This window comes from Lytechinus variegatus, chromosome 8 (assembly GCF_018143015.1).
Source record: "Lytechinus variegatus isolate NC3 chromosome 8, Lvar_3.0, whole genome shotgun sequence".
Lineage (NCBI taxonomy): Eukaryota > Metazoa > Echinodermata > Echinoidea > Temnopleuroida > Toxopneustidae > Lytechinus > Lytechinus variegatus.
Genome location: NC_054747.1, coordinates 42,220,487 through 42,248,465, shown reverse-complemented (window position 1 = coordinate 42,248,465; position 27,979 = coordinate 42,220,487). Strand labels below are relative to the sequence as shown.

Sequence of the window (27,979 nt, the reverse complement as noted above, 5' to 3'; positions counted from 1 at the left end):
TGAGTAGTAGTGGTTCTCGAGAAATGAAGGTGCTGAAGACTTTGGTACAGGTGTCTTTGCAGTATCTGGGAGGTTGTTTGCAAAATGGAAATTCTTCCCAGGAATTCCTTGGTTTGGGTCATTTCTGTACGAGACAAATTAGAAAAAAGAAACATTTGAGAAAAAAAGATATCAAACAAAAGGGAAGGTGGTTATTTTCAAGATGGCGTCCAAGATGGCCGTCACTCAGTATCCACCATAGAATCCCATTTAGTTCGATTTTCATGGTCTATGGGGTAAACAAAATTGTTGATACAGGCTAGAGTAAATCATACATGTAATCCTTCCATTGTGATTGGCAAATCCAAGATGGCGCACAAAATGACTACCATAGGTTAAAAATCGACAATTCATCTAATTTGCTTTTATTTGGTTCTTATTCAATGGTTTTAAGGGTGAAGTAGTACATTGGAACAAGTTACAAGGTCTGGTGTGTCCAAAAATCCAAGATGGTGTCCAAAATCCAAAGATGGCTTCCCAAAATGGAGTTTTAAATGGCTGCTGATAAATAAATGGGACATAGTTATTTCATATCCACCTGGGACATAATGATTTTGGTGTCTAGACCACGTTTTCAATGGTCAAATAAGACATTGGGATAAGTTACAAGGACAGTCGGTTCAAAAATCCAAGATGACTTCCAAAAATGGATTATAAATATTGTTGTTGCTACTTTCAAACAAGTTGAATGCCTCTAGCCGTCTCACCTGCATCACGCGATTCAACATAGCAGCAGTGCTGACTTTGAAAACTACTTAACTCGCACAAGAAGTTCAGTGATACTTGGTTACTCTTATTTCCACATTTTATGAACTAGACCAATACACTTACAGAGATAGGATGGTAATTCAACAAATACCCCCAATGTTGCCAAAATTCACTGACCTCACATGACCTTTGACCTTGATCACATGACCTGAAACTTGCACAGGATATTCAGTGATACTTGATTACTCTTATGTCCAAGTTTCAAAAGTCAGATCAATAAACTTGCAAAGTTATGATGGTAATTCAACAGATACCCCCATTATGGCCAAAGTTCATTGACCTTTGACCTTGGTCATGTGACGTGAAACTCATGCAGGATGTTTGGTGATACTTGATTAACCTTATGTCCAAGTTTAATGATCTAGGTCCATATATTTCCTAAGTTATGATGACATTTCAAAAACTTAACCTCAGGTTAAGATTTTGATGTTGATTCCTCCACATGGTCTAAGTTCATTGACCCTAAATGACCTTTGACCTTGGTCATGTGACATGAAATTCTAATAGGATGTTCAGTAATACTTGATCAACCCTATGGCCAAGTTTCATGAACTAGGTCCATATTCTTTTCAAGTTATGATGTCATTTCAAAAACTTAACCTCAGGTTAAGATCTGATGTAGATGCCGCCGCCGCCGTCGGAAAAGCGGCGCCTATAGTCTCACTCTGCTATGCAGGTGAGACAAAAACTACAGTTTGCTTAATATCTAGAAATATGATTTTTTTTGTGTCTATAACATGGTTAAATGGGTCAAATAATACATTGGGACAGGTTACAAGGAAAGCCAGTGGTCTGGTATGTGCAAAAGTCTGAGATGGATTCCAAAAATTAATTCTGAAACTGCTACTATTACTGAAAGCAGACATAGCTCATTTCATTTTGCCCTGGGGGATGTGACTGTGATGTCTAAACCACTGGTTTCAATGGTCAAATAAAGTAATAGGATAAGTTACAAGGACAGTCAGTGGTCTGGTATGTCCAAAAATAGAAGATGGCTTCCAAAAACCGATCCTACAAAAAAGGCTGCTGATATTTAAAGCGGACATAGCTCATTTCATTTTGGCCTGGGATATGTAATTGTGTCTAAACCACTGGTTTCAAGGGTCAATTAATACATTAGGGCAAGTTACAAGTACATTCAGTGGCCTGGGTTGTCAAAAAATCTAAATTGGCTTAAAAAAATTATTCTAAATTGACTGTTGTTACTTAAAGCAGACATTCATATCGGCCTGGGAGATGCGATTTTAGTGTCTGATTTCAAGGCTTAAATAATACATTAGGACAAGTTTTAAGAACATTATCTGGTCTGGTATGACCAAAAATCCAATATGGCTTCTAAAAATTGATTCTAAAGTGGCTGCTGATACTTAAATGTGACATAGCTCATTTTATATCCACCGGTGATGTATGATTTTGGTGTCTAAACTATGGTTTCAAGGGTCAAATTATATAGGACAAGTTACAATGACACTCATTGGTCTAGTATGTTCAAAATTCCAAGATGGCTTCCAGAAATGGAGTACAAAATGTCTGATGTTACCTTTTTTTTAAGAAAAGGACATAGTTTGTTCAATATCTGTCTGGGGAATATGAGTTTGGTGTCTAAACTATGGTTTAAAGGGTCAAGTAATACACCAGGGTTAGTTACAAGACCAGTCAGTTGTCTGTATGTTAACCTTATGGCCAAGTTTTTTAAACTAGGTCCATATACTTTCTAAGTTATGGCGTCATTTCAAAAACTTAACCTCAGGTTAAGATTTGATGTTGACGCCGCCGCCGCCGTCGGAAAAGCGGCGCCTATAGTCTCACTTTGCTTCGCAGGTGAGACAAAAATTGCGATATCAAATAATTTTCTTATGTATTTTATTGTTTTTTGCAATTTCTTATGTATTTTTTTCCTTTTGTTTTTCATTGTTTTTTTCAATGAAATTTATTGGGGACTCTTCTGTGATCATGAAAAGCAGAAAATAAAAACATTTAGACCAGAAAAACTAAAAATAATCATACATTTATGAATTTTGCTTGAAAACACAATTTGCATTGACTTTGTACACGAAATCACGTTTTTGAGCAATTTTTGGTCTGACATGCACTTACATAATGTTATGTAATTTAGGAACCACGTACTCGGGTGACTTAAAGTTGGTCTCAAAAATTGCGCAAGACTTAAAAGTAAAAAGTCAGCGAGCGGCGCGGTCAAAAAATTTTGCACAGCGAAAATATTGCGCGATTTGTTGGGGGGGCTCCGAGACCCCCCCCCCCCCGGCCTAGATAGGGTTAACCCATTTAACCATGGTATAGGCACAAAAATCATATTCCCGGATATTGAACAAACTATGACATTGGGTTTTTTTAAAGTAGCAACAGCATTTTTTACTCCTTGGATTTTTGAACATACCGGACCACTGAGTGTTTTCCCAATGGATTATTTGACCATTGAAACCATGATCTAGACAACAAAATCATATTCGCACCTAATACTAATTTGTTGTTATTATTAGCTCACAAGCTTCAGATGAAAATTTTACAATTTTTAGAACTTTTTAAACTCAAACACAATTGAATAGGTTTACAGGACTTTATTAGTCATGATTTTAATGCATGTATTTCACATTGTAACAACTAAAGGGAAACAATGTTTTTTATGCCAACATTTTACTCATTTTTATTAAGATTTCTCATGTGGTGGAAGATGTGTTATTTTACAAACTGCGTCATTCTTCAAATTTTAAGTAAGCGTTCTCAGGATTGAGCAGGACGGTTTCTTGGGACGGGCGACCACTCACCCCCCCCCCTTGGTTCTTCTTTTTTTATCTGTATGCTTAATGAGTGCAAGGTGTCAGGGGTGACTGCTGGGTTGGTGGGTGCAGTTGTTTGATTTAACGTGCTTATGGTTGTTGGATGAATGAGGAGTTTGCTATGAATGTAAATGTTTTTTTTTTTTTGTCGGCCCTATTAATGTATAGCTCCAGTGAGGTTAGCTGACCCTAAGTTCCTGAGCGATGGATTTGAATAACCAATTCCATTGCCCAGGTTGAATGGTGTTGTAGAGGATTGGCATTCCCTGGCTGGAGCTGTGCATTGAACTTGACTGCTCGCTCGTCCCCAGACACACTCCTGTCTTTAGTTCTTTTGTTACTTGCTTAAATCTACGTTTTTATTGTTTGAATTTGAGTGGCGATGTTTGTCAATAAGCATTCTTCCACCACCACCATCTTTCAGTCTTCTATTTGTTCTTTTGTTAAGTTGCATTATATTTTCTTAATCATTTCAAGTTTTGATGTTTTTAAATCAGCTATTTATACATGTATATACCTGTAAATTGTACACAATTCAGCCTTTTGGCTGCAACGTGCAATGATTTCGAATAAAACCTTTTCAATTCAATTCATCTCACATGTAGATATGATATGAGCTATGTCCATTTTAATCAACAGCCATTTTAAACTCAATTTTTGGAAGATATCTTGGATTTTTGGACACACAAGACCACTGACTGTCCTTGTAACTTGTCCCGATGTACTACTTCAACACTAAAACCATTGCGCAGAATTGAATTTAGAATTAAAGCCACTGAAGTAATAGATGAATTAGATTTTTTAGCCTACGGCAGCCATTTTGGGCGCCATCTTGGATTTTCCTGGTACCTTGGAGTGCTAATATTCACTCTAACTTCTATCAATAAATTTGTTTACCCACTGGACCATGGAATATGAACATAAATAGGATTCTAGAGTGGATAATGAGAGAACTATATCCATTTTCAGTGAATGGCGGCCACCTTGGACACCCTCTTGAAAATAAATACTTTCCCGGATGTAGATTTTGGTAGATTTTTAGTACATGTACTTTATTCCTGAGGTCAAATACTGCCAGAAACAGTTGAAAAATCATTTGTTGCAATTTGTTCCAAGTCAAACCATATATTGACCCGTTTACAAATCAGATGGAGATAATATAGAGTACCGGTTATATTTCTTCATAACACATATATGATATAGATCTACTGTACCTACTTAAGACGAGGCGGGAAATCAAATATGGTTGGGGCAGCATCCTGTCTAAGACGAATCGTTTGCCCAGTCCAGTCAAAGCAAGCATCTTCAAAATAATCAGAACAGAGTACAGAGCTCTTGGAGGAATTCAATGAAGCTTGCTTCATATTGACCATCCATACTATGTTACAGTACCGGTACAGTCCAACAGCTGAATGGAAATCTGCAGCAAATGTAAACACATGTCATAAAATCAATTACACATGAGAAAAATCTAGGCCTACTCAGCAGTGGCCCATTTCTCAACAACTGGACAAGTTAGTCATATATCTTAATCTACCAAACACAGAGATAGTTCCAATCTTACTCAGAAGGATTAACTTGAATCCATTGATATCATTATATCAATACTATCAGTAGAAGGTACATAAGCCTTAGTCACATAATAGCATATAATTTTCAAAAAGTAAACTTATGATAAAACTTACAATTATTGTGATGAATCTGGAAATACATCCAATCAAAATAATAGCAGAGGCAAAACAGAAGGGGGTGAATATAAACATAGTATTTCTATTTGAAAAAAAAATCAATTCATTTGATCACCTCCTAGTGTTTCATCATGTTGACCTGAGCATCCATGATTACAACTCATGCAGAAATTGTAACAAGCAGAACCAAACAGAATCAGTTTGCCACACTCAAATTAATTTGCATTGTTTATTTGTTACATGGGTCAGTCCATGTCAAATCAACCAATGCTTGTCACCCAACCCACTTCGATTTTCTTTAAACTCGCACGAAATGTTGCCCCAAGTGTCTGACAGAAAAATCTGAAATATTTTGCCCCACGGTCGGTTGCTAAGATACGGCCTCCCATAGCAACCAATGCGCACACAACAAAATTATTTTAAATAAAATTGCCTATTCTTGATTGACTACTGCAGCAAAGTTTGATTGATTACAGTCTTCATTTTCAGTAAATTGGAAGAACTTTTTGGTCTAAACTTGCATACTGTAGCGCGGACCTGTCAACCGGATTTTGCACACGAGGTCTCCGAAAATGGCATTAAGCATCCGTGTCAATGATTTCAGAAGCATGTTTGGAGGCTCATAAATCCAAAACTAAATTAGCTTAGAACCAAATATTGTGCACATTAATGTACTTTCAGATACTCAACAGAATTCCAAAAAATTGACCAAAGAGTATGTGTCGTTTTCCTGTAGGGCGCCCTCAAAGTTGGATTTTTATCAAAAGATGCCAAGTTCAAGGTCACGGATCACCTCCCGTCCCATCGAGGAGGGGGACCAATTTCTGTGTTTTGATAGACATTTACAAATATTTTCAAGTGTTACTGGTGAAATTTTGCTACCGGAATGTTTAGGGGCTGATTTGCGCATTCCAACATGGTCGTAAACACCCTAAAATTGATATTGATGACACATACATGCTTTTCAACACTTTTCAAATTGTGATAACTCAAAGATGAAGAGCCCAAAGACATTGATATATTCTGTGACGATAGTCTGTAATTAGTTGTAGAAAAACATATTTTCAGAAATAGCTTTTATTGCTGGCAATGACCTTGAAAACGCACCTAAAATTAAATAAAAACAGTAAATTTGCTAATTTTCCAGAATCATTATCAGTCAGGGAAACTCCCGGTTTTCCGAGATCGTTTGAAATGTCCCTTTTTCGAGATAGTTGCGTTCACCGAAGCGTGAATCACCGCTGAAAACCTTCGCCCTGTGTAGTCTTTCTCGGCTGTTTTCAGACCCTTATGTATGTGTGCGAAATAAGAGCGGTGAAAATGTGCATGTGTACGCGTGTATACAACTGTGCATTGTTGTTATCTGTAAAACATGTGCCTCTCTCTCCCCCTCTCTCTTTCTCCCCCTCTCATTTATTGTCAAGCATTCAATTTGATTTTCGTTCATCACTTACCCTTAATCCGGACGTTAAATGTGCCGTAATTAGACCATATTTTTGGATCCACCGTCATGTATATCCGTAATATCCAACTTTCATGTTAATTCCTGAGCATTCATCTTCAGCTTATGATCTGCTGCACAATCCATGATCAATACATTAAAATATTATTTCCACTAGTGCCGGCGGAAGTCATGGAAATTATCAAGTCGATATGCAATTTCAAAACATGACAAATACAGGTCTGTACGTCGTATTAAACATGCAATCATTGGCTGGTTGACGAAGCCAATTAACGAATTGGAAAAAAGTATACTGTGTTCACCTTCAAAACAAACATACTGCAAAGTATTGGGGCTCGCGGTCACCAAATAAAGTGCATTATAAAAGTCTGCCTGTCAGCTCGATCCATGTCCAAACTTCCCCCAAACGTCCAGCTCAGATGAGTTAAAAGCAATATCATGATGTCATGTCATGTCATTATGATCATGACCATTCTCCATTCGACATGATCCATGCTAGCAGTGAACAGGACTGTGAGATCAATGGTTTAGATTATGAACATTATCGAAAACTGCATGTCCATTTTCCATTTAGCCCATGATAGCACTAACCGCCGGAAGGCTGGTTAGAGGTTACAGGGGCGTCGATCCATTTTTCAGATTGGGGGGGGGGGGCAAAATCATTAACGTTCCAAAGGCGCTGGATCGTACAAGACACCCACATAATACACAAGCGCGCACACACACACCCACATATCTATATATATATATATATATATATATATATATATATAGATATATATAAAGCGTGCCTGTTTAGAACTGCTTGTAGTAACTCATGAGGAGGATACATATCTTATTACACAGATAGTACGAGTGGCGAGAGTGAGCTAAAATTTCTTTATATTCTAACCTGAAAGCTTGATATTCTAATCATTTTTGGTACCAATGATTAAGATTGGTATCTAAAAGAAGAATCGATGCGAGCGCGAAGCGCGAGCTAAAAATTTGATTTTTCGATCTGAAAAAAAGTGACAGTTTATTGGACGTTTTCGATATAAAGAACAAGATATATAGGCCTATCCAGGAAATGATGAATGCAAATCGAAGCAGGAGTTCTTTTGAGGCTTTAAAGTGAAAATGGGACATTTGCATTCACCTACTTAATCATGAGAAGTATGGGTTTTTGCTACAGAAATGATGCGAGCGCGAGCTGAAAATTTTTATATTTCAATCAGAAAAGCAGGCATTTTGAGCACGATTTTAAATAAAGAACGAGTTGTGTATCTCATTCTCGCTTGCTGCATAACAATCTTGTTTTTTTGGGCCACATCCGGAATTATTGGGGGGGGGGGGCAAAATGATATGTTTGCCCCCCCCCCAATATTTTCATTGGTGGGGCGATCGCCCCCCCCCCCTGCCCCCCAGGATCGACGCCTCTGACTGAGGTTATATATATACTGTACCATGGGAACGAATATATTTTCCAAGTCTTTCTTATCAGATATTATGTAATGCCGTACCCAAAATAACTTTCAACATGGTCATGGAAGGCCCATGCATGGTAGTACCATAGCTCTATGCACAGTTTGTATACGCAGTACACACACACACACACCTTCACGTTCGGCTACAACATGTAGCGGAGTATCGCGGCACAAAGGCTGAACGCAGAGACTAACGTCCTCTTACGAGAACTTTTACTTGCATTTTTTCATCATAAATGTGTCTTCTTTCTTCAATAGCATCTAAGCACCACGGTGGCGAATTCTCTTTTTTCGAATATAGATGAGAAATTTAGTTTTCTTCAACATATTTGAAAATAAAAATCCGCCACCGTGGTGCTTTTTTTATATGAATTTTTTAGTGAGGGTATGTCAGAAAACCCCATTCACTTTGTACAGGAGAGCTATTCGGTGAGATCCTAAAAGATTACGTCATGCGACCACAAATCCCTGTTATTCGAGATTCTGTCGCTCTCGCAAAAGCGGGAGTTTCCTTGACTGATTATGGCATTCAAATGGTGTTTACATTGACTTTCAAATGGGTGTCATTTCAATACAAAGGGTGAGCTTAAGCCAAAACTTGAAAGACTTGTTCAACTTTTGGTCTACTTTGAGCAACATAAAATATTTGAACTCAAAACTATATCATTTGACCTTGAAATTATTCCAAATATAGCTATTTGTTGCTTCATAAGTACATGTAGCATATTCAAATCGCGCGTATACTTTGTACTTTGCAACACATTTCAAAATGGATTTTCTCATAGAGAGAATACCCGATCAGGCTGATATTTGCAGTATAAGTAGTCTGTAATGGGTTCTTGGAGGATCTACAGATTAAGTACCTATTCTTTCATGACAATGACCTTGAAAATACAGCTGAAAATAATAATAATCAATAAATCATACAATTTTCATAAATAATCAAGTGTTTTTTTTTTCAACTTTTAATTGTGTGCTATTCCATCTTGGAGTGTGAGTTCATGCTGATAATTGCAAATCATGTTCCACTTTTGGTCTACTTTCAGCTACATTAAATATTTGAACGCAAGACCATATCATTTGACCTTGAAATTATTCTAAATATAGCTATATGTTGCTTTATAAGTAGCATAATATTCAAATCGTGCGTGTACATTGTACTTTGCAACGTATTTCAAAATTGATTTCTCATAGAATGAATGCATGATCAGGCTGATATTTGCAGTATTAGTAGTCTGTAATTAGTGCTTGGAAAATCTACAGTTTAGGTAACTATTCTATCAAGACATGAGTGGGTTAAAAACACTTGATTACTAATGAAAATAGTATGATTTATTGATTTTCACGATTATCAGCTGTATTTTCTAGGTCATTGTCATGAGAGAATAGGTACTTAATCTGTAGGTCCTCCAAGAACTCATTACCGACTACTAATACTGCAAATATCAGCCTGATCAGGTATTCTCTCTATGAGAAAATCCATTTTAAAATGTGTTGCAAAGTACAATGTACACACGCGATTTGAATATGCTACTTATGAAGCAACAAATATATTTATTTGGAATAATTTCAAGGTCAAATGATATGGTTTTTAGTTCAAATATTTCATGTAGCTTAAAGTAGACCAAAAGTGGAACATGATTTGCAATTATCAGCATGAACTCACAATCTAAGATGGAATAACACACAATTAAAAGTGGATAAAAACACTTGATTATTAATGAAAATTGTATGATTTATTGATTTTCATGATTTTCAGCTGTATTTTCAAGGTCATTGTCATGAGAGAATAGGTACTTAATCTGTAGATCCTCCAAGAACTTATTACAGACTACTTATACTGCAAATATCAGCCTGATCAGGTATTCTCTCTATGAGAAAATCCATTTTGAAATGTGTTGCAAAGTACAATGAACACGCGCGATTTGAATATGCTACTTATGAAGCAACAAATAGCTATATTTGGAATAATTTCAAGGTCAAATGAAATGGTTTTGAGATCAAATATTTTATGTTGCTCAAAGTAGACCAAAAGTTGAACATGTCCTTCAAGTTTTGGCTTAAGCTCACCCTTTGTATTGAAATGACACCTATTTGAAAGTCAATGTAAACACCATTTGAATGCCATTATGATTCTGGAAAATTAGCAAATTTACTGTTTTTATTGAATTTTAGGCGTGTTTTCAAGGTCATTGCCAGCAATAAAAGCTATTTCTGAAAATATATTCTTCTAATACTAATCACAGACTACTATCAACACAGAATATATCAATGTCTTTGGGCTCTTCATCTTTGAGTTATCACAATTTAAAAAGTGTTGAAAAGCATGTATGTGTCATCAATATTAATTTTAGGGTGTTTACGACCATTTTGGAATGCGCAAATCAGCCCCTAAACATTCCGGTAGCAAAATTTCTCCAGTAACACTTGAAAATATTTGTAAATGTCTATCAAAACACAGAAATTGGTCCCCCTCCTCGATGGGACGGAAGGTGATCCGTGACCTTGAACTTGGCATCTTTTGATAAAAATCCAACTTTGAGGGCGCCCTACAGGAAAATGACACATACTCTTGGGTCAATTTTTTGTAGTTTTGTCGAGTATCTGAAAGTACATTAATGTGCACAATATTTGGTTCTAAGCTAATTTAGTTTTGGATTTATGAGCCTCCAAACATGCTTCTGAAATCATTGACACGGATGCTTAATGCCATTTTCGGAGACCTCGTGTGCAAAATCCGGTTGACAGGTCCGCGCTACAGTATACTCTGCATGTTTAGACCAAAAAGTTCTTCCAATTTACTAAAAATGAAGACTGTAATCAATCAAACTTTGCTGCAGTAGTCAATCAAAAATAGGCAATTTTATTTAAAATAATTTTGTTGTGTGCGCATTGGTTGCTATGGGAGGCCGTATCTTAGCAACCGACCTTGGGGCAAAATATTTCAGATTTTTCTGTCAGACACTTGGGGCAACATTTGGTGCGAGTTCAAAGAAAATCGAAGAGGGTTGGGTGACAAATTGTCTGAAAATTGGTTGATTTGACGTGGATTGACCCACATACCTATCCCATTTATGATCACAAAAAATGCTTAGAATTACCATTTTTCGGGTGGGAATCTCAACAATTTTTAGCTCGCGCTTTGCGTTCTCACTATTGAAATATGTACTGTCCTCTAGGGTAAACAGTCCTTAACAGGTTCCTTTTTCGATAATGCTCGAACACTAATTTAAAACAATTCTGCTCATGCTTGGCATTTTTAGTAATTATCTAGTTACATATGCATCTTTTTCAGGATCACAAACAGTACCCAGAATGTTGAATTTTCAGGACAAAATACACGAAATTCAAAAAAAGAAAGAAAAAATATTGGCTCGCACTTTATATAGGGCCTATGAGATTATTTCATATTGATGTTATTTTATAAGAATAATGCTAAGAAGTGACTGATCAGGGAAAATACAGATAATTTTGGGCCCCATCCCGGGCCATCATCCCCTATTGGCGAAAGTCGGATCCACCCTTGTGACACACACACACACACAGAAGAAATGGTGCCCCCTGCCACTGAAAAAGCAAGGATCCCCAGTGCCCCCCCCCCCGGAAAAATATCCTAGCTACGCCACTAGACTGATTTCTTCATCCCAAACCATTACAAGATTATTTCTATCCAGGATGTAAATCAATTCTAGAAAGAGCATCATTCTGGGAGTCTTACCTCTGGCCCCGGGGGGGGGGGGCACTCAGTATATAATGCATAGTGGGTATGTGCCGCGGAGGGGACCCCCATAATTTTCACACTCAAATGTCCGTTCCAAGGCATAGCATTTTTGCCTTGTTGAGAAAAAGAACAAAGAAAGCCGCTCCAAGGCATAGCATTTTCTTCTTATCGAGAAAAAAGAAGAGAGAAATCCGCTCCGAAGCTTCGCATATTTTTCGGTTACACTTCGTAATTCCGAAGCTTCGTAATTCCGAAGGTTCTTTATTCCGAAGGTTCGTAATTCCGAAACACGTAAATTGCCTATACCTCAATGTTCGTTAATCCGAAAACGAAAAAGGGTTCGTTAATCCGAACATTTGTGGCGTAATTCCGACGGTTCGTTATTCCGAAGGTTCGATAATCCGAAAACAAAATAAGGTTCGTTGTTCCGAAGGTTCGTTAATCCGAAAACGAAATAAGGTTCGTTGTTCCGAAGGTTCGTTAATCCGAAAACGAAATAAGGTTCGTTAATCCGAAAACAAAATAAGGTTCGTTAATCCGAAAACAAAATAAGGTTCGTTAATCCGAAAAATGAAAACCGTGAAAGCAGAGGCAAGGGGAGGGGGCGGGGGCACTGTTGCCGTTCAATTATTATGAGGATGGGAAGGCAAGGGCGGCTGAACGAATTTTCGTTGGGGGTAAAGCCAAAAATGAAACTCATACGTCAAAATGGGCACTTTGGTGATATTTTCACCTTAAGATTATCATCTGCTTGAAGTCATTGTGTTTGATAATGATTAAGTAGAGAAAAACTTTTTTGAAGTGACTTCTTTATGGCAAAATGTATAATTAGGCTTTATTTTTTGGGAGAGAGTATAATGAGCGAGCGACTTGGTAAAACAAATTCAAAGGTGAAGTTGTAAAACGTTTTTTGTGGTCAATTATTCTTAAAATGGCATAATTGCGAGGTGTTGCGAGCGTGAATCACAAGCTAAAACTTAAGGGTATTTAAATAAAAAATGAAAATAAGTTTTTTTAAAATTCGAGCAGATTTCTGCTGTCATTAAAAAGATGTGCATCTAACAAAAGAATTAACACGAGCGCAAAATGAGAGCTTAAACATACTGACCAGAAAAGGAACCTGTTAAAGAAAGCATTTAGTGACCTCCTTAGATGCATATTTCACCAATCAAATGAGAGTGCGAAGCGCAAGCTGAAAATGTGCAATATTCCAGCCTGCAAACTTAACTTAACTTGTATACTTTAAAAAGAGTATTTCATTTCGAAAAAACATGAAAAACGGCATATTTATTTTTGAAAAAGGAATTTTCCCATTTTGGAAAATATTAATTTCCCTGTTTTTTATTTAATTTTGGGGGTGCAAGTGCCCCCTGCCTCCCTCCCGGCGGATCCAACTTTCGTCAAATAGGGGGAGGCAATATTTTTTTCAGTCCTATTTTCCTCGATCGGCAGCTTAAAGTTGTTTTTTGTTTGTTTGTTTCTTTGAAAGGGTAGTCCTAACAGTCAATTAGCTTTATACTTATAAAATAAAGTAAATATGTAATAACATGATAAACCCTTTTTAAATAATGCGAGCGCGAGCTATATATTTTTTGGATGGGCAATATGTTTGTGATCTTCAAAACGAGATGCCTATATAACTAAATTTAGATACTAACTGCGAGCAAGAAGTGCGAACAGAAATTTTAAATATATAAGCTCTGACCTGATCTAAAGGGGACATTTTAAGAACTTTTTACAGTTTGCCATGAAGACGATGCGTTTTTCAAACAATGGCGGCGGAACGTATTTTCTTTTTTTCGGGGGGGGGGGGTGTTGCACCCACAAATGTAATAACGCCCACAAATGTAATAACGCCCACAAATGTAATAACACTTTACCCACAAATGTAATAACGCCCACAAATGTAATAACACTTTACCCACAAATGTAATAATTTCACCCACAAATGTAATAATGCACTTTACCCACAAATGTAATAATTTTTGATCGCCCACAAATGTAATAATGACTTTACCCACAAATGTAATAAATTTGAAGGGATTTTTGGCAAATCCGTTCTGAACTAAAATCGTATAGTAATGCGTTCATATAGCACAAAAGTGCAAAGTCTCTTTTCCTGACCCGGTATATTAACAAATTATAATATAAATCCAAAGTCTTTATTCCAGACCCGGTTGTTTCAAAAATTATAATATAAATCCAAAGTCTTTATTCCAGACCCGGTTGTTTCAAAAATAATAATATGAGCCCAAAGTCTTTATTCCAGACCCGGTTGTTTCAAAAATTATAATATAAGTACAAAGTCTTTATTCCAGACCCGGTTGTTTAAAAAATAATCATATGAGCCTAAAGTCTTTATTCCAGACCCGAATGTTTCAAAAATATAATATAAGTCCAAAGTCTTTCCACCAGACCCGGTTGTTTCAAAAATTATAATATAAATCCAAATTCTTTTTCCAGACCCTGTTGTTTCAAAAATTATAATATAAATCCAAAGTCTTTATTCCAGACCCGGTTGTTTAAAAAATAATAATATAAGTCCAAAGTCTTTATTCCAGACCCGGTTGTTTCAAATATTATGATACAAGTCCAAACTAAGATACGATAATGATGTTCCGGTGGAATAAAAATGAGAATCGAGCCTAGTCTTCTCTCCAGACCTACTTAATTAAAACTGGTGGAATCAAAGTCTTTGTTGTTGTTTTAAATTATATTGAACGTATTGTGAATATACGCACTATGAGTAATTTGAGAATCAAGCATAGTCTTTTCTCCAGACCCGGTTATTTAAAACTAAAAACTAAAACCTATATTAAAGCCTTCATATAGCACAAAAGTCCAAACTCTTTTTCCAGACGCAGTAGTTTCAAAAATTATAATGTAAGTCCAAAGTCTTTTTTCCAGACCCAGTTATTTCTAAAATTATAATATAAGTCCAAACTAAGATACCATAATGATATTCCTGTGGAAAAAACGAAAATCGAGCTTAGCCTTTTCTCCAAACCCTGTTATTCAAAAATTGTAAATAACAATACAACAACAACAACAAAAACCGTTAAGACCCCATAATCTTATTAATGCTGGATAACATAGACATATAGCGTAGTCTTTCAGCCAGACCCAGTCATTTGTTTTTCAAAATAAGGCTAAGAGTAAAAATATAAATAACTCCAAACCTAATACCAAGCAATCCTTGAACCTAAGAACATGTTTTAAAAAAGAGATTTAGAGTGTTGTCTTTATTCCAGACCTAATCATTACAAAAATTACTAAAAAAAATCTTCTAACATAAGACCCTATTATATTATCTTGGAATTACATGAGTTGTAAAATGTACTCTCTCCTCCAGACCAGGTTATCTAAGAAATGAATTAAAAAAGAAAATCAAATCTAAAACCAGTTTTCAAAAGTTACACCCAGTAAAAAATATGTCTTTTCCCCACACCCAGATTCTTTTGTATAATTATACTAAGACCCTTACAAAACATTGTAATTATGCATTTGCAAAGAAAACGTCCATTTTCCAGACTTGGTTATTATTTAAAAATAAAATTGTCTAAAACAAATACCCAATAATCTAACTACTGTGGAATAACATGGAGATGGATTGTAGACTTTCCTCCAGACACAATTATGTCCAGAATAAAAAAAATGAAACCAAACCCCCAACAACGAATCTAAGAACCAACAATCCTCCAAATTAAGACCAAGTACAAAAGCACATGTTTAGAGCGTTGTCTCTATTCCAGACCCAGTCATTTAGAAATTAATTCAAACAATCTTAAAAACATAATACTTTGTCATATTCTTATTCCTGTTGAATAACATTATTATTATACTTAGACCTTCGTCTAGACCCAGCTATTTATAAGATAAACAAATATTGAAAAAAAAATCAAAGCTAAGGCCAATCTTTAAAATTAAACCCAGTGAAAATGCTTGGGTTTAGAGAGCTGTCTTTACTCCACATCCGGTTCTCTTAAAATACAAATTAAGCAAAAGATTAATCCAAAAACCTAGACACCAGCATCTCCCAAAATATAAAACCCTGTGATAAGGCATACCATAAAAACATCAAATTAATAAAAGGCGTAAATATTCAGATCTGAATGGTACGCGCCTTAAAAACCCAAAATAACAACAACAACGTTATTCTACATCAATGATATTGTGGCGTCTTTGTTAATATTGTTTGTCTGTTTTTATCTTTTCTAATAATTTCCTATTTTGAAATAACTGCATGGGTCTAGAGCAAAGACTACACTATATTTAAAGACTGGGCGTTGTGTCGTGCGCCAGTAATCCAAGTTATGTGGGGAAGTTACAAATTGATGCAGAGGTTCTAGCCCTGGTAACGTCTTTCGGATGGTGACGTTAAAGGTCGGTCCCAGACGTAAATAATCATATCTGATTGAGACACGTCTGACAAAACTCAAACACACACACACACGTTTGCCCCCTGGAAAGATTAAACCTCAAGATGTTGATGGACCTGAATCCACCGACGGGACAGCCTAAATCCGTTACTCTGGTACGGGTGTGGGAGGAGGCTCTTCTTTCTTTGCCTGTCTCTCTTTCAGTCATTTCAAATCAGTTTTTTTCCTATCTTATCACTTCTTGATCACATAAATCCTCTCTCTCTCTCTTTACTTAACGGGTCAATATAACCCCAGAAAATATATCTTAGGCCACTGAGATTCTTGGAATTGTAACTAATAAAAAAAAATGCTGAATATACTACAAATGGTGTTTGGTACACTGAAAATTTAAAGTACCGAAGAACTTGTTAAAACGTTATCCCCTCTTGTTAGAATGATTTTCTTTTATATAATATCTATAGATCGTCGATCAACAACCTTATCGTTTACGGGAAGTAATCCCCATATTGTGTGCTGATATCTTATTCCTCAGTTTTTCGTTTTATATGTATTTAAAGGTTTTGTGTTTTTTTTTCATGAAAAAGGAATGAATATACAAGAGATAATAATAATAAACAAGTGGAATGCCTCTGACCGTCTCACCTGCATCACGCGATTCAACATAGCAGCAGTGCTGACTTTGAAAATTACTATAACTCGCACAAGATGTTAAGTGATACTTGGTTACTCTTATTTCCACGTTTTATGAACGAGACCAATACACTTACAGAGATAGAATGGTAATTCAACAAATACCCCCAATGTGGCCAAAATTCATTGCCCTCACATGACCTTTGACCTTGATCATGTGACCTGAAACTTGCACAGGGTATTCAGTGATACTTTATTACACTTATGTCCACGTTTGAAATGTCAGATCAATAAACTTGCAAAGTTATGATGGTAATTCAACAGATACCCCCATTATGGCCAAAGTTCATTGACCTGTGACCTTGGTCATGTGACCTTAAATGCACACAGGATGTTCAGTGATACTTGATTACTCTTATGTCCAAGTTTTATGAACTAGACCAACATACTTTCAAAGTTATGATGGTAATTCAACAAAAAAAAAACAATTCAGCCAAAGTTCATTGACCCTAAATGACCTTTGACCTTGACCATGTGACCTGGAAACTTGCCCATGTATTCAGTGATACTTGATTACTATTATGTCTAAGTTTCATGAATCAGATCCAAAACATTTTTAAGTTTTGATTGTAATTCATCAGATACCCCCAAATCGGCCAAAGTTCATTGACCCTAAATGACCTTTGACCTTGGTCATGTGACGTACTTGATTAATCTTATATCCAAGTTTAATGAACCTGGTCTATTGCATTTTCTAAGTTATGATAATGTTTCAAAATCTTAACCTCAGGCTAAGATTTTGATGTTGATTCCCCAAACATGGTCTAAGTTGATTGACCTTAAATGACCTTTGACCTTGGTCATGTGACATGAAACTCTAAAAGGATGTTAGGTAATACTTGATTAACCTTATGGCCAAGTTTCCTGAACTAGGTCCATATACTTTCTAAGTTATGATGTCATTTCAAAAACTTAACCTTAGGTTAAGATTTGATGTTGACGCCGCCACCGCCGCCGTCGAAGTCGGAAAAGCGGCGCCTATAGTCTCACTCTGCTATGCAGGTGAGACAAAAAGAAGTAATAAAAATAATACTAAATGAAATTGCTACCCTACTTCTCATACAGTGGGTGGCAAAAATAGTTAATTATGACTTATTGCCAAATAAAAACATGGAATGGAATGGTTATCCCCTCTTGTTAGAATGTTTTTCTTTTATATAATATATCATAGATCGTCAATCAACAACTTAATCGTTTTCGGGAAGTAATCCCCCTATTGTTTATTGATATCTTATTTCTCAGTTTTTTTTCATATGTATTTTAATGTTTTGTTATTTAGGTTTTTTCATAGAAAAAGGAAGGAATATACAAGAAATTGTTTTTTTAAAGGACAAGTCCACCCCAACAAAAACTTGATTTGAATAAAAAGAGAAAAATTCAACAAGCATAACACTGAAGATTTCATCGAAATCAGATGTAAAATAAGAAAGTTATGGCATTTTAATGTTTTGCTTCATTTCACAAAACAGTTATATGTACATCTCGGTCGGTATGCAAATGGTGAACTGATGACATCACTCACTCACTATTTCTTTTGTATTTTCTTAAATGAAATATGACACATTTTTATTTTCTCGTCATTGTCATGTGAAATGAAGTTTCATTCCTCCCTGCAACACGTGGATATTTATTATTTTAACATTTTGTGCTTTAGGCAAGGAGGTCCTGATCGTCAAATTCGTAAAAATTGAAATAATGTATAATTCAAACAATGAAAACCAAAAGAAACAGTGAGTGAGTGACATAATCGACTCTCTCATTTGGATGTAGCTGCATGGCTCGTTCATATAACTATTTTGTTAAAAATAAGGAAAACTTTGAAATGTCATAACTTTCTTATTTTACATCCGATTTTGATGAAATTTTCAGCATTGTGCTTATCTGATTTTTCTCTATTGATTCAAATCAACATTTTTCTGAAGAGGACTTGACCTTTAATGGTTGCAGGGTCTTTGTTTTGTTGTTGTGTTTTAATGACTTTTATAACTGGGTCTGACAGAAAGACTACGCTACATTTCCATGTTATTCAACATAAATAGGATCGTGTGTCTTTGTTTTTTATAATTATTATAATTTTTTTAAATAAATGGGTCTGGAAAAAAGACGTTGGACTTATATTATATTTTTTCTAATTAACCGGGTCTGGAAAAAAGATTTCGCATTTTTGTGCTATATTAAAACATTACTATAAAGTTTCAGCTTTTAGCTACCGGGTCTGGAGCAAAGATTATGCTTGATTTTCAATTTACCATTAGCGTCTGGAGAAAAGACTAAGCTCGATTCTCATTTTTATTCCACTGGAATATCATTAATGTATCTCATTTGGGACTAAAACTATAATATTTGAAATAACCGGGTCTGGAAAAAAGATTTTGAATTCATATCATGATTTTTGAAACAACAGGGTCTGGAAAAAGACTTTGGACTTGCATTATTATTTTTAAACAAGCGGGTCTGGAATAAAGACTTTGGATTTATATTATCATTTTTTAAACAATCGGGTCTGGAATAAAGACTTTTGGCTCATATGATTATTTTTTAAACAACCGGGTCTCGAATATAGACTTTGGACTTAAATTATTATTTTCTAAACAACCGGGTCTGGAATAAAGATTTTTGATTTATATTATAATTTTTGAAACAACCGGGTCTGGAATAAAGAATTTTGGCTCATATTATAATTTTTGAAACAAACGGGTCTGGAATAAAGACTTTTGATTTATATTATAATTTTTGAAATAACAGGGTCTGGAAAAAGACTTTGGATTTATATGATAATTTTTTAAACAACCGGGTCTGGAGAAAAGACTTTGGATTTATATTATAATTTTTGAAACAACCGGGTCTGGAGAAAAGGCTTTGGACTTATATTATCATTTTTTAAACAATCGGGTCTGGAATAAAGACTTTTGGATCATATGATTATTTTTCAAACAACCGGGTCTGGAATAAAGACTTTGGACTTATATTATTATTTTCTAAACAACCGGGTCTGGAATAAAGACTTTTGATTTATATCATAATTTTTGAAACAACCAGGTCTGGAATAAAGACTTTGGGCTCATATTATTATTTTTGAAACAACCGGGTCTGGAATAAAGACTTTTGATTTATATCATAATTTTTTAAACAACCGGGTCTGGAATAAAGACTTTGGGCTCATATTATTATTTCCGAAACAACCGGGTCTGGAATAAAGACTTTTGATTTATATCATAATTTTTTAAACAACCGGGTCTGGAATAAAGACTTTGGGCTCATATTATCATTTCCGAAACAACCGGGTCTGGAATAAAGACTTTGGATTTATATTATAATTTTTGAAACAAGAGGGTCTGGAGAAAAGACTTCGGACTTACATTATCATTTTTTAAACAATCGGGTCTGGAATAAAGACTTTGGACTTATATTATTATTTTCTAAACAACCGGGTCTGGAATAAAGACTTTTGATTTATATCATAATTTTTTAAACAACCAGGTCTGGAATAAAGACTTTGGTCTCATATTATTATTTTTGAAACAACCGGGTCTGGAATAAAGACTTTTGATTTATATCATAATTTTTTAAACAACCGGGTCTGGAATAAAGACTTTGGGCTCATATTATTATTTCCGAAACAACCAGGTCTGGAATAAAGACTTTTGATTTATATCATAATTTTTTAAACAACCGGGTCTGGAATAAAGACTTTGGGCTCATATTATTATTTCCGAAACAACCGGGTCTGGAATAAAGACTTTGGATTTATATTATAATTTTTGAAACAAGAGGGTCTGGAGAAAAGACTTTGGACTTACATTATCATTTTTTAAACAATCGGGTCTGGAATAAAGACTTTGGACTTATATTATTATTTTCTAAACAACCGGGTCTGGAATAAAGACTTTTGGATCATATGATTATTTTTTAAACAACCGGGTCTGGAATAAAGACTTTGGACTTATATTATTATTTTCTAAACAACCGGGTCTGGAATAAAGACTTTGGTATCATATTATTATTTTTGAAACAACCGGGTCTCGAATAAAGACTTTGGGCTCATATTATTTTCGAAACAACCGGGTCTGGAATAAAGACTTTGGGCTCATATTATTATTTCCGAAACAACCGGGTCTGGAATAAAGACTTTGGATTTATATTATAATTTTTGAAACAAGAGGGTCTGGAGAAAAGACTTTGGACTTACATTATCATTTTTTAAACAATCGGGTCTGGAATAAAGACTTTGGACTTATATTATTATTTTCTAAACAACCGGGTCTGGAATAAAGACTTTGGTATCATATTATTATTTTTGAAACAACCGTGTCTGGAATAAAGACTTTGGGCTCATATTATTTTCGAAACAACCGGGTCTGGAATAAAGACTTTGGATTTATATTATAATTTTTGAAACAACCGGGTCTGGAATAAAGACTTTGGGCTCATATTATTATTTTAGAAACAACCGGGTCTGGAATAAAGACTTTGGATTTATATTATAATTTCTTAAACAACCGGGTCTGGAATAAAGACTTTGGACTTATATTATAATTTGTTAATTAACCGGGTCAGGAAATGAGACTTTGCACTTTTGTGCTAAATGAACGCATTACTAGACGATTTTAGCTTAGAACGGATTTGCCAAAAATCCCTTCAAATTTATTACATTTGTGGGTAAAGTCATTATTACATTTGTGGGCGATCAAAAATTATTACATTTGTGGGTAAAGTGCATTATTACATTTGTGGGTGAAATTATTACATTTGTGGGTAAAGTGTTATTACATTTGTGGGCGTTATTACATTTGTGGGTAAAGTGTTATTACATTTGTGGGCGTTATTACATTTGTGGGCGATTATTACATTTGTGGGTGTAACAGGGGGACGCAAAGCAAAAAAGGGCCAATAGGGGCAATTTGGTGCAAGCGGATATTTTCACCATGAGATTATCATCTGTGTAAAGAGGTTGTGTGTTTTGTAGTAATTAAATTGAGCAAAATTTTTTAAGTGATCACTAGAGTTATATATTTACGTTTCATTTCTGCGAGCGTAGCTAGCAAGCGGTTTGGGGGAAAAAATCCAATCTGAATATGTAAAATTCGCCTTTTTGGTCAAGTACTGTTAAAAGGGCATCCTTGTGAGATGTTGCGAGCGAATCACGTGCTCAAACTTTTGGAAATTTCATGTAGGTCTAGAATGATAATTGATATAGATATTATTTACCCAGGGAAGCCACTTCAGTTCTGAAAACTGTTCTCCCAGCTATTATTATTTTTTTTTTACAAGAATGCTTAGAATGTCCAGTTTTCAGGTTTGGAAAATCGGAAAAGTTTGGCTCACGTTTCTCGCTCGCATCAAGTATTGTTTATTGAGGAACTCATTCTATTCCTGGTTACAAATAAAAAAAAAGTATAAAATGTCCAGTTTTCAGGTTGGAATATCACAAATCTTAAGCTTGCGGTTCGCGCTCTCATTATTTAGTTCGTGAGATATATACTCTATTCATGAGTCACTAAATGCAGTCCTTAAAAGATTACTTTCTGAAGCCTGTTGCATAAACTTTTTACCTTAGAAAACTGGTAAAAACTGAAAACTAAGGTTAGTCTGATTTCCGCCATTGACTTTAGCACAGGGCAAAAACTCCTGTAAAAACAATTTATGCAACGGGCCCCAGGTCAGTATACAGCTCGCCCTCGCATTAATTCTTTAGAAAGATACACATCTTTTTTACGATTACAAAAAAATGCTCCGAATGCTCAATTCACGTCTTGAAATGTCTACTAGTTTGAGCTTGCGATTCGCGCTTTCAACATCTCACAATGATCATTATTAGTATTAGTTTTATTACCAGCAGAAGCTGTTATTAAAAATGACATCCCCTCCAATACAAATCCTATTATCTAGAGGTTACTCGCACGCGACCAACACACTTGATCCCTGCATCTTTAAACCATTTGCTTAGGCAGCAATTGCTCAGATAAAATCGAAATCGGCCTATGCTTGATCAGGGCGCCTATATTTTTAATGATATACATGCTTTTGGCCGCAACACACGCATGTATCATCGATCGTTATTACTATCATTGCATAATATCGTGTAATCTTGTAACGACAACATCGTTTTTGTTACCAAAATGAATTATTCTCATTTTCGGAAATACGAACCTTATTTAATTTTCGGATTAACGAACCTTATTTCGTTTTCGGATTGACGAACCTTATTTCGTTTTCGGATTAACGAACCTTATTTCGTTTTCGGATTAACGAACCTTCGGAATTACGAACCTTATTTCGTTTTCGGATTGACGAACCTTCGGAATTACGAACCTCATTTCTTTTTCGGATTAACGAACCTTCGGAATTACGAACCTTATTTCGTTTCCGGATTAACGAACCTTCGGAATTACGAACCTTATTTCGTTTTCGGATTGACGAACCTTCGGAATTACGAACCTTCGGATTGACGAACCTTCGGAAATACGAACCTTCGGAATAACCGAACCTTCGGAATTACGAAGCTTCGGAATTACGAATGTATGCGTATTTTTCGTTACGCCGCTCCGATCGCATTGAATGAGCTGCAATTTTGGTGAAAAGCGGCCGCAGAGCTCCCCGGCGGAGGCCACTCTAGCTGCATCATGCACGCATGACCGTTCCATAGGGATGCATACGCACTCACACGTTGGCGATCCGTTCCAAGGACCCCAGTTTTCACAAATATTTGTCGTTCCGAAGCCCGTTCCGAGGACCCTCCTTTTTACAATAAGCCCGCTCCAAGGCCCCCGCTTTTTGACTCGCCCGCGGCCCCGGGGGGGGGGGGCACTCGACCAAAAAAGTGGTGGGGGTGTGCCACGGGCGAGACAAAAAACGGGGGCCTTGGAGCGGGCTTATTGTAAAAAGGAGGCTCCTCGGAACGACAAATGTTTGTGAAAAGGGGGGTCCTTGGAACGGATCGCCAGCGTACTAGCGCGTATGCATCCCTACGGAACGGTCATGCGTGCATGATGCAGCTACCGCGGCCTCCGCCGGGAGCTCTGCAGCTGCTTTTCACCAAAATTGCAGCTCATTCAAAGCGATCGGAGCGGCGTAACGAAAAATATGCGAAGCTTTGGAGAGGATTTCTCTCTTCTTTTTTTCTCGATAAAAAGAAAATGCTATGCCTTGGAGCGGCTTTCTTTGTTTTTTTCCCAACAAGGCAAAAATGCTATGCCTTGGAACGGAAATTCGAGTGTAAAAATGGGGTTCCCCTGCGGCACATACCCACTATGCATTATATACTGAGTGCCCCCCCCCCCGGGCATGCGGCACACCCCCACCACTTTTTTGGTCGAGCGCCCCCCCCCCAGGCCTCTGGCCGGGCAGCGAATATTTTTTCTGCATATGGAAACGCTATGGAATATGAATAATTCATACGTTGATTTTAAAAAAATGGAGTGCGCAGGCGCATGGACTTGGCAATAGTTCTCTAGGCTAGCTTTATCAATTTGTACATTAACAAATGGACAAGCACACTCTTGTACATAAATTAAAAGAACTCCATCGCATCCTCCCCGCTTTCTCAAGTTTTGATTTCTCTCCCTTCCTCTCTCTAATAATACCTGGCTTAACGGCTTGGTCACATTTGTCCTACGGCGGGCGTACGGTGAGTCGAAAGCAGCAGTTTCTTTAATTAGGTGATCTGTCAATCGAAAATAATAATGCCTTTTTTTACTTTATATATTAAGATCTAGGCCGGAATATCTTCAGCGTGTATAATTCATTACCATTTCAGATGTGCAGAAAAGACAAATCACCCTCCCCGGCCCCATGCTGTACTGACAACAGTACATAAACTTGAATACACGGGACTAGCATTGTTTTTGCAAATGCAAGTTTGGTAACGATTAACGAATTCGCGAATTTCCCTTTTTTAACGTAATTTTTTAGTCAAAAACTTTTAAGCTGAACTTACGAAATCAATGTCCATCCACATCCTAGCGATTAGAGCAGTTGTATGCAGCTCATGTAGGCATGAATAACGTGAAATCTAAGCTAAGTTCACCAACTCGTCAACAACTACGTGACCGGCCCGGAGCTTTAACAGCTAGCTGCAGGCGCTGGCAATCAGCGACCCATAGCATAGCAGACAGAGGAGACAATTTTTTTTTGTGTGTTTTGACACAAAATCATTTCGTCGACGGAATAATTTCGCAAAGGAACAAAATGAATAGACAGAGACGAAATTCTTTTTGTGTTTTGACACAAAATCATTTCGTCGACGGAATAGATATCGCATCGGAACGAAATGAATAGACAGAGGAGACGAAATTTTTTTGTGTTTTGACACAAAATCATTTCGTCCACGGAATAGATATCGCATCGGAACGAAATGAATAGACAGGGGAGACAATTTTTTTTGTGTGTTTTGACACAAAATCATTTCGTCGACGGAATAAATTTCGCATCGGGACGAAATTGATTAAGGGTGACACAGAATAAATTTCGTATACGAAATCACACTGCATCATGACGAAATGATTTTCGTTTGAGTGAAAAAACAAAGTGTGCATACAGAATTTTCCATTGGACACTTTGGGCGCCATTTCGTTAGATCAAAATTCATTTTGTACATACGAAATAAATTTTGTGGACGCAATTACATTTCGTCTCAACGAAAATTGATTTCGTCGGACGAAAGTAATTTTATGTGACAAAAAATAAATTTCGTATACGAAATAAAACAGCGTCATGACGAAATGATTTTCATATGAACAAAAACACATTTTGTGTACGGAATGGCGTGAATTGGACGGAATTAAACATCGGACATTTGGTGCGCCATTTCGTTTGATCAAAATTCATTTCGTATGGCACGCCAAATAAAGTTTGTGGACGTAATTACATTTTGTCTAGACAAAATTTGGGTACGGAATGACTTGATTTGGGCGAAATATACTGGCGGACACTTGGCGCCCCATAGAAAACGGGATGTTTTAGTACTTCAGGATTATATATCTCGTTAAACAGACAATGCGAGCACCAGGAACATTGGAGACGTAGGCCCTGGGCAAATTATGTTTAATAAAGTTATGATAAAAATGTTTCTTACGTAATGTAACATAACATAATTATAATATAATATAATATAACATTATAATGAATAATATTTTCTTCTTTCCCACTACGTTTCTCTTCCTTTCTCCCTCTTTTCTCATTTCCCCCCTTTTTGGGGGGGTCAGCCAATGGAGAGGGGGGAGGGTATGTGCCCCCCGTAGTTACGCCACTGTATGTCCATATGGCAAATACCCCTCCAATATTATTATTTTTACCCCATGAGTTCAATGGTTTTATTAGAGATTACATTAAAAATAATTGACTTTCCATCTTAATCCCTTCCCAAATACCCCAACATTGATGAAACGGAAGAAACGAGGGCTTCTCTTCAATGTTATAATAAGGGCATAAGTATTTCGTTTGGAAATGGTGAACTGGCTCTTTATTTGCATTTTATGATTCAATAATATTGTTTTATTTGTTAAGCGGTATTTTAGGAAGGATTTTTACCAATAAAGCAACAATCTCTTGTGATTTTTTTCATTTTCTTTCGTAAAAAGTGGGGGGATGTTTGTACAAGCCATCCCCCCCCCTCCTCGAAAAGTGTGGGGGGGATATATCCCCCCATCCCCCCGGGATTTACGCCAGTGTCTTATTCACTCGTCTCCTTCTCTTTTCTCCTTCTTTCTTCCCTCCTTTCTTTCCCCTTCTTTTCTTTTTTTCTTTCTTTTCCTTTTTTTTTCTTTTTTCGGGGGGGGGGGGGCGCCTCGGGTTTCCTCGCCCCTTAGATCCGCCTATGAAAATTGTGCAACTATACCGGACAATTAAAGTTATGAGGTCACGTTACTTTATTATTACTTATTAGTTTTATTGCAATTACAATCACAAGCATAATCACAATTTTAAAATGTCTTTGGTAAAATATTAATGGACTGAAATCAGGTAGCAAAAATGGATTAGAAGGGGTGATAATTGGGCCTTCTATTATTCATATCATTTTCCTGGGTAGGTCCAATTAATTCGTATTACATACATATTTCAATAGCACATCATATTCAATACATTTTTTAAACTTCTCTTATCTACCAAATAACAGTAAAAGAAAATCCTGCTTATCCGCATTTACATATTTATCAGTATTATAAGGGTTGAGATTTCAACACATTTCCCCATTAACGGCATATTTTTTTTAAATGCTAACAGCCTCAGTACTAAAATTAATAATCTAACTACGATGCTTTCATTAGAGTATGCAAAAATGAAACTTCTTTTTGGTAATTCTCTAAACAAATCAATCTTAAATCATGAAGAGTTCCCAAAAGTTCGGGCATCCACTTATTGCTTCTTCTTTCACGGCAAAATGTTTCTTCTTCCTGCCCGTATTTTGCCGACAAGCCATGTTCGGTCGGATGTTTGAATCTGTAATAAAAGAAAAAAGGTAGCAACTAACAATATTGGTATTATAAGGGTTAAGAGACAACTTCAATTGAAAATAGAAATAAGGGTCTGCGAAAGAGAGACTACACGTGATTAGGACGGGGAAATCGCCGTGTGTTCACATCGGCGGAAATTGGAAAATCTATGATATCGCGATATCAAAGTGTCTGCTGAGTCGTCCGCTCGCTTCAGGTTGGTCATTTACACGTCGTCGGATCTAAAGGCGGCTCTTCCTCAATGTTTATAAACGAAATGTCGGATGACAACGTCGAAATATTGAAAGTGTCCTCCATTAGGCCGGTACGTGACTTTGTATTGAGAATATATTTCGTAGCAATCAAAATTCAGCGCCTCCAAAAATCGCAAACAAGTCATCGCCACCGCAGGATCTTCAAAAAGCGCGCACGTATTTTGGGATACATAGCGCATAATCATCGAGTGACCGCTCAATATTCCGAGTGTGCAATACACCAGCGAATATTGTCGAGATAAAAAGCATTTCGCTGATCC

At 36.3% G+C, this 27,979-nt stretch overlaps 1 long non-coding RNA gene across 1 annotated transcript; it reads right to left on the bottom strand.

Annotated features, from left to right (window-relative positions):
• Nucleotides 1-97: 97 nt before the first annotated feature.
• Nucleotides 98-25,064, bottom strand: LOC121420540. Its single transcript, XR_005970778.1, has 3 exons — nt 24,951-25,064; nt 4,824-5,025; nt 98-124 (listed from the first exon to the last, which is right to left on the bottom strand). It is a non-coding gene; the product is annotated as an uncharacterized LOC121420540 (long non-coding RNA).
• Nucleotides 25,065-27,979: the final 2,915 nt, after the last annotated feature.